Source organism: Triturus cristatus, chromosome 4_1 (genome assembly GCF_964204655.1).
Source record: "Triturus cristatus chromosome 4_1, aTriCri1.1, whole genome shotgun sequence".
Lineage (NCBI taxonomy): Eukaryota > Metazoa > Chordata > Amphibia > Caudata > Salamandridae > Triturus > Triturus cristatus.
Window position 1 is genome coordinate 358,982,682 of NC_140585.1, and position 19,620 is coordinate 359,002,301.

A 19,620-nucleotide genomic window follows, 5' to 3' on the forward strand; every position below is an offset into this window, starting at 1 on the left:
CTGTACCTGCTGTTGATCCTCTCTTCTGTGGTTCAAGGCCCTCCTCTAACTGCAGGCTCCCGCCTACGTCTCATCCCTGGTGGTCCAGTGGTAGTGCGTCTCTGCTCTGCTGCTGCACTGCCCTCTGGCTTTCTGCCTTCTTGCACCTTCTTTTTTTACAGTTTTATATAGCGTGAACTCGACCCGAAGATATCAGATATCAGAGCACTTTACATGAGCACCAGATTGGTTACAGATGGATACATTCATTTTTGTTAGGCACAGAGAGATTAAGTGATTTGCACAGAATCACAGGAAGTTAAGCATCCCTGCCGAGACTTGAACCCAGGTCTCCAGCTTCGAGATTGGCCGCTCTAGCCGTAAGGCTACATCCTACATCTCTTCTCTCTCTTCCTCCATTTCACTGTCCTTTTTCACCTCTTTACTCTGCCCTATTGCAACTTTTGAGCCTTTTCTTCTTCGCCGTTCCCCGCCGCTGCAATCCCTCCCAGCCCCACCCCCCTCCACTGCCATTTTACTGCTCCCTGCATTTTCCACCTCCGACCTGTCCAGTCTTCCCCTGCACGCTACTTAATGGCAGGTGCACGCAGCGGGAAGTCAAGCCCAGCTGCGGCCATCCGTGCCTGGACGCGCCCATCACCACAGACCCTGGTCCTTGGACCCTCCACCGCTATGATGCCAGAACTCTCCACGCCCTCAACAACAAACACCACACTGCCTGTCGCCTCTCAATAGCGAACAACACCCATGGCCCCTACTCCTGCTGCCACTGCCGCCACACCTTCACCCACCACTGCACTCCAGCACCTCCCACCACTCGACCGACCAACACCAGACCCAATCGCTTCAGCTGTATCCTACTCAACACTCGCTCCCTCTGCAAACATGCTGCAGAGATCTGGGACCTACTTGACTCCATCCCCTCTGACATCTCCTTCCTCACGGAAATCTGGACGGACCCCAGCTCAGACCCAGTCATCGCCACCACCATGCCCGACGGCTACAAGATCATTAGTAAGGACCGCACCAACCAACCAGGGGGAGGCATCGCCATCGTTTCCAAAAACACCCTCCATCTGACCACCCACTCGGACGACCCAACGACCAACATGGAGCCCTTCCACTTCCATATCCTGGCCAATCTGAACACCACCCTCTGTGCCACCCTTATCTACAGACCTACCAGTCCATACTCACCCTTCAGCGACACCATTATTGACTTCATGACAGCCCATACTCTCGCATCCACTGACTACATCCTACTCAGCGACCTCAATTTTTACCTTGGCAGCCCCAAAGACCAGAACACTGCATCCCTACTAGAGACCCTCACCATTGCAGGACTCAAACAACTAGTCACCTCTCCAACCCGCTCAGCAGGATACACGCTCGACCCCGTCTTTTCCACCAGCAACAACATAACCTTCAACCACATCTGGACCGACCACTTCTGCGTTTCCCCAGCAGAAGCTAGAAAAAGGTCACCGAAGAACATCTCACTTCTTCCCTCAGCAAAGTCCCTCCACCTAAATCCACAGACACCAACACCTCAGCAAGAAACCTCCACAGGTGGATCTCCAACTGTTCCGACACTCTGGTTCCCCAAGAATGCCCCACCCGAGGCAAGCAACACTCCAAGAAAGCAAGCTGGTTCACTCCTGCCCTTCAAGAGTCTAGGCACATCTGGAGACGGCTCCAGAAGAGGTGGAGGAGCAACAAAACCTCTGAAGCCCACATAGGCTTCAAATCTGCCTTCACTGCACACCACAACCTCCGCAAAACAAAGAAGAAAATGGACCTTCCGGAAAGTATCAACTCCAACACGCACAACACCAAAGAACTCTTCACCATAGTCGAGGAGTTTGCCAAGCCCAACACCGAGACTGCAAACATCCCACACTCCCAAGAACTCTGCAAAAAGCTTAGCACCATCTTTCACCCCAAGATCAAGCAGATCCATGACAGCTTTGACACCAAAGACCCTCCCACAACACCCATCACCACGCACCAAATGACGCGGCTCCCCACCAGATCCTGCTCAACTGGACCCCCCTCATCATGAATGACACCCTCAAGATCATGATGAGCATCCACTCCAGAGCCCCCTCAAACCCCTGCCCATGCCACACCTTCCACAGAGCTTCCACCTCCAATGCTCCGACCTCTGCCACACCATCAACTACTCCATCGAGACCGCCACCTACCCTGAAGACTGGAAACACACCAAGGTCAACCCCTTGCTGAAGACGCCCTCCGACGGACCTCAAGAACATCAGACCCATCTTCCTGCTCCTCTTCCCAGCCAAGGCCATTGGAAAAAGCTCTGAACGCCCAACTCTCTGAGTTCATTGTAGCCAACCACGTTGTGAACCTCTCCCAATCCATCTTCTGAAGCAACCACAGCACCGAGACCATCCTCCTCGCCGCTCCAGATGACATGCGCTCCCTCCTCGACCTAGGTGAAATAGCAGCCCTCATCCTCTTGGACCTCTCAGCCATCTTCAACACCGTCTCCCACCGCACCCTATGCAAATGACCATGACACCAGCATCCACGATAAAGCCCTGGAATGGATCTGCTCCTTCCTCACCGGTCGAACGCAGAAAGTCAGACTACCACTGCTCCTCTCAAAACCCACTGATGTCAGCTGCGTAGTGCCCCAGGGCTCATCCCTGAGCCACACCCTCTTCCACGTCTACATGGCCCTGCTTGCAACCATCATCAGGAACCACGGACACAACATCGTCTCCTACGCTGACAACAGCCAGCTGATCCTCTCCGTCACCAACGAACCCACAGTTACTACAATCAACTTTGCAACGTGATGAAGGCTGTCACCACCTGGATGAGAAACAGCTGCCTCAAGCTCAACTCAGACAAAACCGAAGTCTTCATACTGGCCCCCACCTCCACTTGGGACAACTCCTGGTGTACCGACTAGGAACACCCCCTACACACGCGGACCACACATAAAACCTCGGCATCGTACTGAACTTCTCCCTCACCATGAACTACCAGATTAAGCCGTCTCTTAATCCTGCTTTAATACGCTTCACCTGCTACGAAAGATTTTGAAATGGATCCCTACCGAGTCCAGAAAGACAGTCACCCAAGCGCTCATCAGCAGCAGACTCGGCTACAGCAACTCACTCTATGCTGGAGTCACCGAGTAACTCCTCAAGAAACTGCAGAACATTCATAACGCTGCAGCCAGACTCGTCCTCAACATCCATGGCCACAGCCACATCACCAAACACCTGAGAGAACTCCACTGGATCCCAGTCAACAAAATGGTCACCTTCAAGCTCCTCACACACTCCTACAAAGCCCTCCATGACGCGGGACCTGCATACCTTAACCACCATCTCTGATTCCACACACCCATCAGACACCTCCGCTCCACTCTACAGGCCCTGACTACTGTCCCTCAGATTCATACGACCAGGGCCGGAGGAAAATCCTTCTCCAACCTCGCCACCAAGACCTGGAGCACCCTGCCTCTCCACCTCAGGCAATCACAGTCGCTGCCCCTGGTGCAGTTCAGAACACAAAATCTCTCCCTGCTTCCACGGACGGAATGATTTCTCAGTCACACGCACATACACACATCACACGCTGCTGGGGCCCATAACACCAACATTCATTCTCTCAAACTATCCGTGCCTACAGAGGGATCTCAAAATCCCGAACTACAGTTCTTTACTTGGATAGAGGAAACCACATCTACTGAATTACCCTAACAATTCCTCGATCCGGAGGTCGATTAAATCATTTAGTTGTTATGGAAATTTGATGAAACGCTTAACTCTTAATTTACTCAATAAACATTTTAAAGAAATAATCACCCGACACAGTTCTTAAAATAATGATTTTCTTTATCTAATTAAAATGCAGGTTAAATCCTAATAATGCAATATTATCTTTTGTCATATTTACCTATTCTGGCTAATTGTCGTTCTCTAAGTCAGAACTGGTCCTCAGAAAAGTTCATCAGAGTCCTAAAGTCCCGTCCTCTTCCGTCAGCATAAGGATCTCTAGCGAAGAGCAGCAGGGAGTGTCGCATAGAGTAGCATCGATCAGCTAGGGGTCTGTTCTGCTTGGGTTTTCGGATCAGATAGAACCCGCTCATCAGAGCCTCACTAACCCAGCCAGAACGTTACCCCCTCCCTAGAACCTATTTACAATCCTGCAACCACATATATCTACCACCTAAGGACAGGGGATTCCTACTATGCATACCAAGACCTCTTATAATCGGCGGCCTCGCGATCCCATACGGATCCAGACCTCTCTGCCCATACGACAGTATCACAAGTGGCGGCCTCGCGGTCCCATACGAACCCAGACCTCTCTACCCAGACGGCAGTCTCAGCACAATCGGCGGCCTCGCGATCCCATACGGATCCAGACCTCTCTGCCCATACGACAGTATCACAAGTGGCGGCCTCGCGGTCCCATACGAACCCAGACCTCTCTACCCAGACGGCAGTCTCAGCACAATCGGCGGCCTCGCGATCCCATACGGATCCAGACCTCTCTGCCCATACGACAGTATCACAAGTGGCGGCCTCGCGATCCCATCCGGATCCAGACCTCTCTGCCCATACGACAGTATCACAAGTGGTGGCCTCGCGGTCCCATACGAACCCAGACCTCTCTACCCAGACGGCAGTCTCAGCACAATCGGCGGCCTCGCGATCCCCTACGAATCCAGACCTCTCTGCCCATACGACAGTATCACAAGTGGCGGCCTCGCGGTCCCATACGAACCCAGACCTCTCTGCCCATACGACAGTATCACAAGTGGCGGCCTCGCGATCCCCTACGAATCCAGACCTCTCTGCCCATACGACAGTATCACAAGTCGCGGCCTCGCGATCCTATACGAATCCAGACCTCTCTACCTAGACGGCAGTCTCATACAACAGTTCATCCTATGATTACCATAACATACAAAAAGGGAATCAGTCTCACTATTCATCAGATCACACAAGTATTGCCAGTTCGAGCATAGCCTGTTCTCAGGTTCGAGGGGCTCCTCTTTCCCTTATTCAGTTACCACTTACCTGATCAGGGTTAACATCTGTTCATGTAGCCGCAGCTGACTAGAAGAATAGGCTACCCTCTCATACAAGAACACGCAGCACATGTTGGTTCACTACAAACTGGGTACTTTATTACTCATTACATACACAATCACATAACATTACGATATAGCACATAACCTGCAAAGAAAAGTGAAAGATTAAGTTGTACACTCTAATAAGAAAGGGTCGACATCACCTTAGTAGTATGTAGCCTGCACTCAGTGGTCATCTAGGTTCCCTTCTCGTCTGTGCCTCGGCTCGCCTGGAATCACCCTTCTCCGAGTCACTGGGACCTCTTCCTTATCGGCTACTCTCTCCTCTCTGGCTATTCTGCTAGGAAAGCATCTGTCTCTCGGTTCTTCTCCGCCTTCAAAATGGCGTCTGTCTTCCCTGGAATAAGTAGTAGCTTTACTGCTAACGGCTAGATGCCGCCTACGGACTAAACATGTAACTGCCTCAGACTTTCACTAATATAGAGGTGCGTTTCCTCATGGACAATTCCGGCCCGTAACCTGCCGCCCACCAAATTCTTGTACCTCCCCGTACCAAGGACACGTTCCCAGCCGGCCGGCCTGATGTAGTGTCTTCGGCATGAAGAAAAATACAATCCTTCGATAAGGGCCGGCCTGAACCGGTTCTCTCCAAGCGAATAACACCTCATAACTAAAACATTACATTTGACCTAGAAGCATCCCAAGCTGCCGGAGCAGAAAGAAAGATGGAGTCTCTCCCGTTTGAGGCCTACCAGGCCTGAATTCAGCACAGCTCCATGAAATACCCTCACTACAGGACAGGTTATCCCTAATACTAACGAATCTATCCCCTAGGCTATGTGTGCGAGCCCTGATCTATGGGGAAGAGCACAGAATCATGTCGAAGTGCCTAGTAAATAGGCTCCATTCACTACTCTAACCCTTAGACTTGAATGGTAAGAGACTGAAGTCACATTTAATCATCTTTTCCTCACAAGAAGGCCGGGAAAATCGAGCAGAACATTTCACCCTTGACTTCAGTCTATTATACATTCATTAAACGGAACTAATATCTGTGGAAGAATAATATGAAACAAGACTAACTGATCTATGTCTAGTACCAGGTGTGCAGAATTGAAGTAGTGAAGGAATACACTGAATAAAGCAACAGATAGAAATCAAAATGCCGATAGTAATCAGAATACCTCCTAATATTTGACGTAACAAATGCAAATCAGGTAACCAATTAAAGAGCCAGTCAAACCAGCCCTGGTCAATGTGTTTTCTAACTTCTTCTGTCAAGTCATGTAATTTATCAATGTGAGCTTGAATGGATTTTGTATGATCCGACAAGTTAAAACAACAAAGACCCTCGAAATCAGAACAATCGTGTCCATGTTTAAGGAAAAGATAATCAATGGCCGCTCGATTTTGCAAGATAGCCCTTCGTTCACCCTGGGCGTCTAATAGCATGTCAGACAGGACTGTAGAAGTATGATTGATGGATTTTACCATCCAGCAGGCCATTTTCCCAATAGATTTGGCATTATAAACTGCCAAAGCAGGAACACCAACAATTGAAATAGCCAGGCTAAGGTATTCAGACTTGGAATATAAATGCAAAGATGAGTCACAATCCTCCTGTAACCTCACTGTATCTCGAATCACACGAGAGTTGGCATTCGGATGTGATGAAAACATGAGCAAGCTCAGTCTAGTAATGGCACAAGGGCCTCCAGAAATATTTGCGGGTATATATGGCCAGGAAGTATTACCACATGAGAAAAGCCATCCGGCAGGCAGTAACATCGTGCGATAGTGACTGGGGGTAACTACCATACTCTTGCAAGTCATGTTATTCTGAACAGAAGTACATGTTTTCGGTGTCCTTTGAAGGCACAAAGTTCGTTCATGAGCGGTGAATGAAGTGGCACCTTTCAATCTTAAACGCATACATTCAGAAATCACCCTAGGATCACAAGTAAGGAAAAAACATAAATCACCCTGTGTGATATTATAGGTAACTATTTGGGACTGGATGGGCGGTATCGGGTCTGACAGTACAGTACACAAGGGGCAATACTCATGGGCAGCGAAATCGCCCAGAAGAACATTGGGGCGAGCATTTGATATATTAAAAATATGAGTCAAAGTCTCCAATGAAGCAGGGACAGCAACTAAACAAGTTGCCAGAATGTCCGTCACCGATCTCATCGGTGTCAAGCAGAAATGAGGGGCTTTAGTCACTTGCTTGGCCAATGTAATCCAAAAGTTCGGCGACGAATCCCACGCAGCGAAGGAACGCGACACTCGGGTTCTCAACTCAGCCCGGGTTGATGGGATCCCTCCTCTCTCGTCGTACCAGCCCAAAAGGAGTCCATCGCCGACACATCCTGCAGCAACAGTCCAAAGAATGATCTGAAAGAAAATCAAATACAGGCATTATTCATTCTCGTAAGTAACATTTGTCAGCCGGGACTGCTTCCCAGCTATCTTTCCCTGGTCTCATAACTAAAATGGTGTTGTCTTGACCGGTTGCAATCACTTCTGCTTGTTCAGGGGGATTCTTAGGCGACTGCACCCAAACTCTGGCCCCAGGATTATCTGTGGAGCCAAAACCTTTCTGGCCTCGTACAGTTAGCAACGTTGGGGCAGTGCCTTTTGTCATCTCACCACTGAAGACAGGCATTATTAGCAATTGAGCCACTCGGTCAGTTTGATGTATCAGTAAGTCAACCTCACTGCTATTCAGCAGGAGCACCTTAATCTCTCCCTGATAATCACTATCAATGATTCCTCCAAGCACCTGAATGCCTTTTACAGCCAGCCCCGATCTAGGGGCGATTAATCCGAAATTTCCAGTTGGTATATGAACACCAACACCGGTTTCAATGATGACTCGATCCTTACTTTTTATAACGTGTCATCCATGGCATGCAGGTCTAAACCTGCCAACCCTGGGGTCGCTCTACATGGAGCCAAAGCTCCGGGAGTAATCTCCCAGTACATCACGGTCTCTCTGATTTCATTGGGCTTAGCATCAACATTCGGAGGAAACAAACGCATAAGTGGGGATTCAGCATTTAGAAAAGGACGGTTATTCAAAATCAATAGCGCTTGAGGCAAAAAGTCTCGCCAATTCTTATACTTGTCATCTGTTAATTTACGCAATTGATCTTTTAGCAAGCCATTCAACCTCTCCACAAGACCCGAGGCCTGTGGATAATATGGTATATGAAACACCCATTCAATATTGTTTTCCACACAGAATTCCTGTACCAATCTTCCACGAAAATGGGATGCATTATCAGATTGAATTTGGAATGGCATACCATAATACATCATAATCAATTCCAATGTTTTAATAGTATTCAATTGGGTAGCTTGCTTACAGGGAAGGGCCACCAACAGGCCACTGTATGTATCAACAATGGTGTAAACATATTGACAATTCCTACTCATAGGAAGTGGACCAATGTAATCAATCTGCCAAATTTGAGCGGGCAATTTCCCGCGATGTAAATGACCTTTAACAATTTGGGGCACTTTGCGCTGCCTGATATGCTGACAAATGGGACAATGTAGAATAACATTTTTGATTAAATCTAGGGGAATATAAATTCCTCGATCAGCAGCCCACCTGCTAGTGGCTTTCTCTCCAAAGTGTCCTGCTTTCTGGTGGGCCCATTTCGCCAATCCCGCAATATCAGAATCTTGCGTGTCCACCACTGCCTCAGCAATTTTAGATTTCTCATCTGCAATGTTATGAAAGAATTTGTCAAGAGAGTCTATCGGGGTATGAGCATCCACATGGAAGATTGTAACAGTACTCTGTGGGAGCATTTCCCAAATCTCCTGCCATAATTCTTTTCCCCACAGTTCTTTTGAATGGATTTTCCAACTATGGGAATGCCAAGTCGGTAACCAAACTGCCAGTCCATTGGCAGTAGACCAAGAATCGGTAAAAATATGACATGTGCCAGGTAACTCTTGTTTCAGAACTTGATAAACAGCATAGAGTTCAGCAAATTGACTGCTCTTACCCTCACCAGTTGTACTCAGCAATTTTTGTGTGATCGGATTATAGGACACTGCCTTCCAATGCCGTTTCGTCCCTATGAACCTTGCTGAACCATCCGTAAACCAGACATGGTTTCTGTCCTCTGCGGACAAATCATCAAAAGGTTTACCCCACTTAACAGGAGACTCCTGTACTAAAGGTACGGAACATTCACTCTCAGTCTCAGTTGATGGCGCCCGTGCCACCTGCTCATGCAAAGATGCAACTCCTTTTTGTCCCACACGTGCCCTGTCTTGTATATACCATTTCCATTTAATCACACTCGCCTCTTGAGCGTGTCCAATTCGGTGAGTTTTCGGCGAACTCATAACCCACTGCATGATAGGAATTTCAGGTCGCAAAACTATATCATGTCCCAAAGTCAATTGCTCGGTATCCACCAGAGCCCAATAACATGCAAGTAACTGTTTCTCAAAAGGTGTATAACGCTCACCAGCATCAGGTAACTTTTTGGTCCAGAAACCTAACGGTACTCTACTCTTGCCTTGTTTCTGCCACAAACTCCAATTCGCATAAAGGCCTTGTACAGACACATTCAAATCCACATCACCATCACATACAGGCCATAAATCCAGAGCATGCTGAATTGCTTCTTTTGCCAGACTGAACGCATCTTGCTGTGGTTTACCCCATTCAAATGCATTCTTTTTACGAGTGACCTGGTACAAAGGGGCCAATATTTGACTCAAATGAGGAATATGCTGGCGCCAAAAACCAAACAAACCAATGAAGCTTTGGGCTTCTTTCCTATTTCTCGGAACTGCAAAATCAAGAATTTTCTGTTTAACCTGAGGGATCACTTCTCGGTGCCCTTCATGCCAATTAATGCCCAAAAATTTCACAGCCTGGGACGGACCTTGTAATTTATCCGGGTTGATTTCCCAACCTTTCTCACGCAAGCACTCAATGACTCTATCCAATTGGGTCTGAACTTCCTCTTGTGATTCGCCTTGGATCAAAATATCATCAATATAGTGACATATCTGAATTTGCGGATGAACCGGCACCTCAGCCAAATGCTCTGCCACCAGCCGGTGACATATCGTAGGACTATGCACATAGCCCTGGGGAAGACTTCTAAACGTCATCTGACGCCCGTTCCACGTAAAACTGAATTGTTCCTGACACTCAGGGGCAATCGGAATCGAAAAGAAAGCATTAGCAATATCAATGGACGCATACCATGTACCTGGATGTTTTTGGATTCTTTCAATTAGGGTAATAACATCCGGTACTGCAACAGTCAAAGAGGGTGTGTGTCTATTCAATTCTCGATAATCAACAGTCATGCGCCAAGAATTATCACTCTTACGTACAGGCCAAACAGGATTATTCCAAGCAGAAGTAACTGGGGTTATAACTCCTGCATCCACCAACTCCTGAATATTGGTACTAATCTCTTCATGACCACCTGGAATACGATACTGCTTCTGACGAACCACTTTTGTCGCCTGGGGAACTTTTATGGGGGGCATTCTTAAACGACCAACCCGTACAGGCCTGGACGATATATAATGTTTAGTTCCAAATTGGTAACATCCATCATCTAAGTGCAAAGTCATTCCTTTCAAAATATCAATTCCAATTATGAATTCTAAGAGTGGCACCACTAATACAGAGTATTCTTTTCTAGGAATTCTACCTATTCTCATTTCAAGTAAGGTTTGAACTGCGGGAGTTTCCTTTCCACCTAATCCGGTAATTGTAAAAGGCTGACCTTTAAACTTCTTTGATTTTCCATGAATAAGAGTGGCCTCCGCTCCTGTATCTACCAATGCTCGGGCCCTTTGGATATTACGATGTCTCCAATAAATATCAATATCTACATAGGGTCTATTATCTCTGTGAGCCCATCTGTGTACTGGAGCTTGACCTATTTCCTAGTCCTTTTTACTGTGTTCTGTGTACCAGGATAAATCAGGATAAAGACTCTCACGTTTCCCAGGTATCGATACCTCCTGTTCATATCCATCTCCATTACGAAATGGATTACTGTTCTCTGCATTGTACTGCGGGTTTCGATCGGCCAATATGTGTCGATCCTCTCTCCTTCTCAACTCAGGGGATTGATCCCTATCATCTCTACGTCTGCTGTTAACATAATCATCTCTCCCCCTCTCTCTTTCCCCCTCTCTCTCCCTGTCTCTCACACGACGGGGGGACAAATCACGTACATAACGTCGATCATCACGACGATCAGAGCGCCCATGGCGGTCGTCATCACCGCTACCGCCAGAAAAACCACGATCACACTCAGTCGTCCGAACACGCCGGGCACCCTCCTTTCGATCCAAGCCACGTTTGCGAAACATTTCCCACAAACGAGAAGTAGTCTCACCATCAATGTCCTCCTTCCGCACACCATCGGCCATAAGACCAAAAAACATATCACGTCTAGTAAGTTTATTGTCACCAGGAGTACGAGTGTCAGGCCGGGACTGCCGTTCAGGTTTAAACCACTCACCCAACTCACCGAGTTGGCGTACCGATTCCAGCACCACAGATAACATGTTACCAGTCTGATTAATCAATAAAGTCATCATGACCTGCTTATAAGCAACAGGGGAAGAACGAATAATACGATTCCGCACAGAAGATGTCAAGAAACCATCAAGCAACCTGTCGGCAGTATTTAGAAAAATTGCCGTTTTCATCACCTCCTCTTTGAGACGTTGCGCAGCATCGCGCAAAGTATACCACGGTTTGTCATTCATAGGCCAGTCAGACTCAGTAGGATATTTTTGATTACAACCCTCAGTCGCCAATTGAAGCAAAGAAATTTGACCACCAGCATTAAAGTTACGAAAATGATCCTGTACAGTAGAATCCGAACTCAAGGAACAAAACTTCAAACAATCGCCAGCATCCAACATAATGCCAGCAGCGCCCAGTTCATAAAGGCGCACCATCCATGTGAGTAAGGTCTCACCAGCTCGCTGCCGAAATCGGTGCAAAATATCACTAATTTCTTGTTGAGTAAAATCCTCCAAAGAGTCTAAAGCAATACCATTCGGAGCACCGGGAGCCTGCTGCACCTTACGCCGAAAAACTGGATGCACCGAGACCGCGGGACGAGCATCACAAGGAGCTCGACCAGGACACGTAGAGGAACAATCAGTGTAAGAAGCATCGACTCCGCTCGAAGGACGAGCGCAATCACGGGGTGCACCATCAGAGGCGCAAGAAGCAGACTTACAATCACGGCCGGAGCGAGAGGACTCGCGCTTGGCAGACTCCTCACCCGAGGAAGGAGAATCACTCGAGTTCCAGATATTACCATCCCATTCATCAGGATTCCAATCCAGTCCGGCTTTCGCCACGACCAGACGCACCTTTCGCGTCGAAACCCGACCACGACGATTCTTGTATTTATAACGAGCAATTCGCACAGCCGCCCTCTCGGCAATAGTTTGGTACGTCTCAAGTTTATCAGCAAGCAACTTATTTTGACACCGCAACAAAGTATGAGCATTCTGAATCTCAACAAAGTTCGCTTCCAAATCCTTATGCAAGTTCTGTAACTTCAACAACCTCTCATGCAGAATTCTGTACGCAGCCAGAACAATCCAACCTCTGCGCCCCAAAACGGGAAGCTCATCACCCTTAGATACCGGCGCCTTCTGTAAACAAGTAATCACATTAGCCGGCTCCGCCAGCTCCAAAAAAGAATTCCAATTCTCACTCAAAGCAGTAGAATCAGCCCACTCACGGGCTAAGGCTTCATAAGGCGTTGAATCCCAGCCGGGAATATCAACGGGCAACTTAAAAGTAGATTTCGACTTTCTAGAAAACATCCCGGAAAAGAAAGAAAAAGAGAAAAAGAGAAAGAAGAAAGAAGAAAGAGGGAAAAAAAAAAAAAACTACACTCACAATTATATAGAAATAATATACAAACGAAACCACGCACGCGCCGAAAGCAAACACGATACAGCCACAACGCACACAGGTTTCGTAAACGGTTCGTGACGCCAAATGTTCTGCTTGGGTTTTCGGATCAGATAGAACCCGCTCATCAGAGCCTCACTAACCCAGCCAGAACGTTACCCCCTCCCTAGAACCTATTTACAATCCTGCAACCACATATATCTACCACCTAAGGACAGGGGATTCCTACTATGCATACCAAGACCTCTTATAATCGGCGGCCTCGCGATCCCATACGGATCCAGACCTCTCTGCCCATACGGCAGTATCACAAGTAGCGGCCTCGCGGTCCCATACGAACCCAGACCTCTCTACCCAGACGGCAGTCTCAGCACAATCGGCGGCCTCGCGATCCCATACGGATCCAGACCTCTCTGCCCATACGACAGTATCACAAGTGGCGGCCTCGCGGTCCCATACGAACCCAGACCTCTCTACCCAGACGGCAGTCTCAGCACAATCGGCGGCCTCGCGATCCCATACGGATCCAGACCTCTCTGCCCATACGACAGTATCACAAGTGGCGGCCTCGCGATCCCATCCGGATCCAGACCTCTCTGCCCATACGACAGTATCACAAGTGGCGGCCTCGCGGTCCCATACGAACCCAGACCTCTCTACCCAGACGGCAGTCTCAGCACAATCGGCGGCCTCGCGATCCCCTACGAATCCAGACCTCTCTGCCCATACGACAGTATCACAAGTGGCGGCCTCGCGGTCCCATACGAACCCAGACCTCTCTGCCCATACGACAGTATCACAAGTGGCGGCCTAGCGATCCCCTACGAATCCAGACCTCTCTGCCCATACGACAGTATCACAAGTGGCGGCCTCGCGATCCTATACGAATCCAGACCTCTCTACCTAGACGGCAGTCTCATACGACAGTTCATCCTATGATTACCATAACATACAAAAAGGGAATCAGTCTCACTATTCATCAGATCACACAAGTATTGCCAGTTCGAGCATAGCCTGTTCTCAGGTTCGAGGGGCTCCTCTTTCCCTTATTCAGTTACCACTTACCTGATCAGGGTTAACATCTGTTCATGTAGCCGCAGCTGACTAGAAGAATAGGCTACCCTCTCATACAAGAACACGCAGCACATGTTGGTTCACTACAAACTGGGTACTTTATTACTCATTACATACACAATCACATAACATTACGATATAGCACATAACCTGCAAAGAAAAGTGAAAGATTAAGTTGTACACTCTAATAAGAAAGGGTCGACATCACCTTAGTAGTATGTAGCCTGCACTCAGTGGTCATCTAGGTTCCCTTCTCGTCTGTGCCTCGGCTCGCCTGGAATCACCCTTCTCCGAGTCACTGGGACCTCTTCCTTATCGGCTACTCTCTCCTCTCTGGCTATTCTGCTAGGAAAGCATCTGTCTCTCGGTTCTTCTCCGCCTTCAAGATGGCGTCTGTCTTCCCTGGAATAAGTAGTAGCTTTACTGCTAACGGCTAGATGCCGCCTACGGACTGAACATGTAACTGCCTCAGACTTTCACTAATATAGAGGTGCGTTTCCTCATGGAGAATTCCGGCCCGTAACCTGCCGCCCACCAAATTCTTGTACCTCCCCGTACCAAGGACACGTTCCCAGCCGGCCGGCCTGATGTAGTGTCTTCGGCATGAAGAAAAATACAATCCTTCGATAAGGGCCGGCCTGAACCGGTTCTCTCCAAGCGAATAACACCTCATAACTAAAACATTACATTTGACCTAGAAGCATCCCAAGCTGCCGGAGCAGAAAGAAAGATGGAGTCCCTCCCGTTTGAGGCCTACCAGGCCTGAATTCAGCACAGCTCCATGAAATACCCTCACTACAGGACAGGTTATCCCTAATACTAACGAATCTATCCCCTAGGCTATGTGTGCGAGCCCTGATCTATGGGGAAGAGCACAGAATCATGTCGAAGTGCCTAGTAAATAGGCTCCATTCACTACTCTAACCCTTAGACTTGAATGGTAAGAGACTGAAGTCACATTTAATCATCTTTTCCTCACAAGAAGGCCGGGAAAATCGAGCAGAACAGGGTCTCCGCTCTAGGTTTTTTTTCCCTCTCTAGACTACTAATATTTATACTAAAATTGACATATAACAGTAACATTTTCTTTATTCCCAGGCCATGGATTGGCTGAATTCAAGCTCGCCTCAATACATTAAGAAACATTCTACAAAATTCACATGGGGACGAATATCAGCTTTTGGTATATGGGAAAGGCTGTTCTCAGGTCACGAAGTATCAGTCTATTGTAAATGGGTAGTTCATGTATCCACATTGGCAACAATTGCTTCACGTTCAGGGACACTGGCACCTCGCCCAGGGTAGTCTTCATGGGCCTGGTCTGTTGGGTCATGGAAAGGCCACAAACGAAGTCAGTGCAGGCGCCTTTCTCCATTATTCAATTATGAAGTCATGTACTTTAGTTAGGATTCAGTCGGCGGCCATCTTTTAGTAGGCCAGGATGATCAACTTTAAGCAAAGAAACACAAAATCGTAATTAATACATGGAAATGATTAAAACAATGTTATCCCCTTGCTAATACCCTTATGTGTATGCATTTATCTAGCCATATGCAACATTTAAAGCCGTTAATGCGAATTTATTTAAGCGTAAATTACATTAACACTGCCAAACAACATTTATCGTTTAAATATGCGTACAAACTTAGTTCACTTATTATTATAGCCATGCAGATGCTTCCCCAGGTGTATTCTCTTGGTTAATAAGGTTGATTTAATTTTTTTTTTTTTCACAACACTCTGTTAATCATTAAAATGAGTTATTAGTCCTTTTAATATAAACTTATATGAATGGATTGGGTATATAAAAATAAAACATTTTACCCGCTCCATCAATCCCCCCTTTGGTGATTTTATCACCACAAACAAAACCCACAAAAATCAATTTATTTCCCCTTTTATGGAAATTCGAATGTTTTCTTGCTCAATTAAAATTCTGTTTCCCTTTCATCTTCTCTTTTGGTTTTGTCGTAGATACTCTCCTTCCATTCTTCCAATTCTATTTCATTAAGATATCTTTCATTAAGATATCTGGGGAGAGAGGGCAGCCCTGTCTGGTCCCCCTCCCCACCGGGAAATCGTTCGAGAGTAGGCCGTTGGCCCTGACTGCTGCCGATGGAGCTCTATATATGCTCGCCACCCACCCGCGAAACCAGACCCCCAATCCGAAGCGTTCCAGAGTGGCAAATATGTACAGCCAGTGCACACGGTTGAAGGCCTTTTCCACGTCAACCACCAGTAGTAAAGCCTCCTCCTTAGAGCACTGTACCTTGTCAATTAAGCGGCAAATCCGTTTAGTATTGTCCCCGTATTGCCGACTCGGGATGAAACCAGACTGGTCCAGTTCACCAAAACCATGCATACGAGGGTTCAATCTGTGAGCCAGGATGCTTGAGAATAGTTATGCATCAATATTCAGCAGAGAAATCGGCCGATAGGAGCTGCAGTACTCTGGGTTCTTCACAGGTTTGGGAACGACCGAAATAGTGGCACGCAGCATGGAGGCCATAAGAGAGCCAGTGTCTGCAAAGGAATTCAATATTCGGGTGAGCAGTGAAGCCAGTTCGACACAATAGGTCTTATAGAAAAGAGCGCTGAAGCTTTCGGGGCCTGGTGCCTTCAGGGGCTTCAGATGGGCAACAGCAGAGATCACCTCCTCTATCTGTATGGGGCCTCCAGCCTGTCCGCCTCGCTGGGCCAAGGAGGTACTCACTGGGGTCAGCCAGAATAGAGGAGTCAGCGGAGTACAGGGTCTCGTAAAAGTGTCGAAAGCCCACCACTATCCCGGCATCATCTGTGATCTCGGACCCGCTCTCCCCATATCACCTTAATAGCCTGGGCCGCACGCTGACTGCGGAGACAATGAGCCAACATGCAACCTCCCTCATTAGAGCCCACATAGTATTTGTGCTTCAGCCGGACCACTGCATATTCGGCCCGGTCGAGATCTAAACGCTTCAGTTGGAGCCACTCCTTCTCTAACTGCCGCCATATTCTGGGGGCACCTGTACGCTTATAAATTGGCTTCGAGCTCCCTTATTTTAGCTTCTAGTTCATCACGCTTAGATTGCCTAGTTTTGTTCTCATTAGCCGCTTCGGCGATGAAGGCCCCTCTCGTGACCAGTTTAAGTGCCTCTCATACCAAGGCCATTGGCGTGGAGCAAACAGCGTTACGCACAAAGTAGTCAGTCAGGCAACGCCTGATGTCTTCCACTATCATCGGGGACCAAAGCAATGAGTCTCTCAGGCGCCATTGCGATGGGGGTGACTGTGTGGATGGTAAGCGCAGTGTCAGGGTAATGTGCGTGTGATCGGAAAGGGATCGGGCTTCAATGGTGGAAGCTTTGGTTAATACCCATGCCACCTGGGATGAAGAAGTAATCCAGACAGGCATAGGTCTTATGGGCTATGAATACTAAGAATAATCTTGTACATCAGGGTGTAAGCAACGGCAGGCATCTTTGATCCCCCTATCGCTCAACTATTCTCTACCGCTCCCTGATATAGCTCCAGCCCCCCCGGTCCGCGAGCCAGAACGGTCCAGCCCAGCATCCATAACTAGGTTTAGGTCACCCCCTACCACCACCATGGGATCGGGTGTGTGAAGGACTTCAGCAAATGCATCCAGCAGAAATTTCTCTTGGTGTTCGTTTGGGGAATAGATGGAGGCTATAGTTATGTGAGAGGACCCTGTATGGAGTCGCAGTGCTAGGAGACGCCCCTTAATCTCTGCAACACGACCCACCACAGAACCACAGAACCCCTAAAGCTTACTTTTCCCTGAGGACCAAAAGTGCAGAGGAAATTCTCTATGTTGCATGCAGTGAGTATCGCTATGGTTTCCTGAACGAGGCACACATCACCTCCCGAGTGCTCAAGCAAGGAGAGGACTGCCTTCCGCTTAGTAGGGTTGTTAAGACCTCGAACGTTGAAGCTAACTACCTTGACTTCCATTTGTGGGAGAAGAACCATCTCAAGCTGCTACTAAGGCTGCTAGGGATGCGCTGAGGAGCAAAGCACGGGAGGGACCCCTTGGGCACAAGCAATCGGACATAGCCTGATACAAAGGCTTTAAAGAAAAAGCTCACTGGAGAGAGGACCATCCTCATGCCATAAAAAGACAAAGACAAACCCCGAAACAACAAAACATTAACCTGGGCAAGCCCATGAAGTCCATCTTGAAGCTGGTGAGTAAAGGTTGAAGTCCGCCAAGGGAGCAAGCACGCTCCTATACAGAGAAAGGAAAAGAAAATTCCCCCGGCCTCCACCGGGCCAAAGGTGGATAAAACAGCCCCAAGAACGCATCACAGTCAATTATTAGAGTCCAGGCTGAACCCTTCTGTGCCAGCCAGGGTCTGCAGGACAGCAGACCGCTCTTTAATAATTGTGGTGGGATCTGGGCGAATGTGACCCCCCCCCGGGGCCCACGCCCCTGAGGCCTCTGTGTGCCCGGCTCCGAGGCATCCAGCTGGGAAGGTAGGTCGTCGAGGGTGAGGCTCTGCACCTTACAGACTTTGGTCAGGGAGGAGACCTGGTGTAGGTTCCCGCTGGTGCGGAAAATGAGGCGGAATGGGTGGCTCCACGCATAAGAAATATTCTGAGAGCGCAGGTGGTTGATAATGGGACGGAAATCCCTTCTCTTTTGCAGGGTACTGGCAGCCAGGTCCTGTTACAATTGGGGAGAGTGGTCTCGGAAGTGTAGAGGTTGGCTCGAACGAGCTGCCTTGAGAATCTCTTCTTTCACCGTATAGTCGTGCACACACACTAAGATGTCTGCAGGAGGGCGGTTCGACCAACGCGACGGGCCTACACGGTAGCAACGATCAATCTTAACGGTGGAGTTCACTGATGCATTCCGGACTGTTCGGAAGAAGTCTTGGATGTATCCCACGAGATCTTCACTCTCTGCTCCGGTTGGGACCGCTCGAATGCAGATGTTGTTCCTCCTCGACCTATTCTCCAGATCCTCGGTGTGCGCTTGGAGGTCCAAATGTTGGTCTCACAGCCGTATGACTTCTTGCTGGAGTGCTGCAATCTCCTCATCTCTGGTAGTTGCTGAGTCGTACAATGAGGCCACCCCCTCCCCCACAACATCGACGTCTATCCGCACCTCTCGCAGGTCAGCCTGTAAGTCCGTTTTAATGGCCATGATATCTTCCCTCTGAGAGGTGTACAACACCTCCAAGAACTCTCTAGTGACTGCAGCATCCAGGTCATCACCACCTGGCATTGAGTAAGATCCCAAAGCGTCCCCTGCAGACTTTAGGAGGAGGTCGCAAACAAACCTTTCTTTCTTGGTTTTGGCGGTGGCCATCGTGGAGGCCCGAATTGGGAACGGACCCAGATGAGAGGAGTTGCGCGCACCAGGGGGCCATCAGATGATGGGGGAAGCACGCAAGCCCCAGAAGAAGCGTTGCTCACCCTCAGGTACTCCGAAGGGGGATATTGGCACTCCAATGAAGCTTGACAAAACTTTGGCGTATTTTCAATGCCAGGCGGCCGTCAAAGGGCCCTTGAGGCT